The following is a 1,576-nucleotide window of genomic DNA, read 5'->3' as shown; positions in this document are numbered from 1 at the left end:
TATGACGAATTATTATTATTATTATTATTATTATTATTATTATATTTTGATCGGAATGACGAATTATTATTATTATTATTATTATTACAAGTTGATCATGTTGGCTTTTGGAAAGTCGCTGATAAAACAAAAATGTGTAGACGAAAGGTATATATATACGAGTATATGACAAGGACTCTTCTATATGGAAGACAAATGAATAAGTTGAAATCTATGCAACTTGTTAGTTTTAAAATTCTATCATAGAAATTCCTAATCCATATTTAGGAATGGGACATAATAATTATTAGACAATCCTAACTATCACTATGAAATTACCTACTCTTTTCAATATTTTTACTGAAAAATGAAAGCTATATATACACTTGGAATTTTAAATTTATTTTTGTACTTATCAATTTTTATTTTTTTTTAAAAAATATGTGTAATAGATATTTTTTATTTAAAAAACTAAATCAAACTTCTTTATCTCTGATTAAAATTTTTATTATTGTTAAAATAACTAAAAATGTCAAACTACTTCCAAAATATAACTATATGGGAATAGTTTTTAAAGGAGCCCAACGAACATCTCTTTGTATATTTAATTTATCCTTATAATAATTTTTTTCCTATTCTAAGATAATTTTTACCAACCATATTTTAAATTAGTAAAATTTTTGTCTTTAATCATTAATTCAATCCAAATTCACTATTCACCGATTTATTCCTTTAAAAAAAAATCAAATCAAATCAAATTTTTATTTTTTATATTATACTAAAATTTAATTTTATAATTAAATTATTGTATTAATAACTATTTAGATGACACTATAATTTTTATAATTAAAATATTATATTAATAACTATTTAGACCACACTTATAATTATTTATGTTATATTAAATAACTATAAAAAATAAAAAAATTTACTGTTTAAAATCCAAACCATCACATACATAGATAGAATTCCCATCCATCCCATTGACTAATTCATTAGGATTTTATTCAAACATTTTCATCCATTATTTAGTCTCATTCGTATTGCCATTAGGCACATCACTTCTATCAAGCTCCATTGCTGCATGATTGCTTCAATCTTCTTCAAGAATCTGTACACAATTAAACAATTAATTGGGCCCGCTAAGCCTAAGTACACTCCAAGGACATTCGTGGCTCAATATACGACCCAAAATAGCAGATGGATCTTCTAATTAATTTCAATTTAATTTCAGATTTTTTTTTTCCAGATTTTTATAGTTTTCTTCAATTAATTTCAATTTAATTTCTAGCTTTCGTTCTTGTTTTACCTTCTTCTTTCTTCGTCATTTTTTTCAGTTATTGCGAGCAGGGCCGTCTCAAACTTTTTTTAGGCCCTGAGCGAAAATAAATTATAGGCCCTACGTGACCGTCTGGACAATGTCAATTTGAGAAAAGAAGATGAAAGACGGTCTATCTTAAAGTTCGAAAAGCAAGAAGGACTAAAGGAGGGTGAAAGATATAAGAGAAAATGTGAGGCATGTTTGATCGAGTTGCTGGAGGCAATGCGATAGGGTATAAGGTAAAGAAGTATAGACAATTAGAAAGAAAAAAATATT

Source organism: Andrographis paniculata, unplaced genomic scaffold (genome assembly GCF_009805555.1).
Source record: "Andrographis paniculata isolate CXL003 unplaced genomic scaffold, ASM980555v1 Contig57END, whole genome shotgun sequence".
Taxonomy (NCBI): domain Eukaryota; kingdom Viridiplantae; phylum Streptophyta; class Magnoliopsida; order Lamiales; family Acanthaceae; genus Andrographis; species Andrographis paniculata.
Note: the sequence above shows the minus strand (reverse complement) of the source record.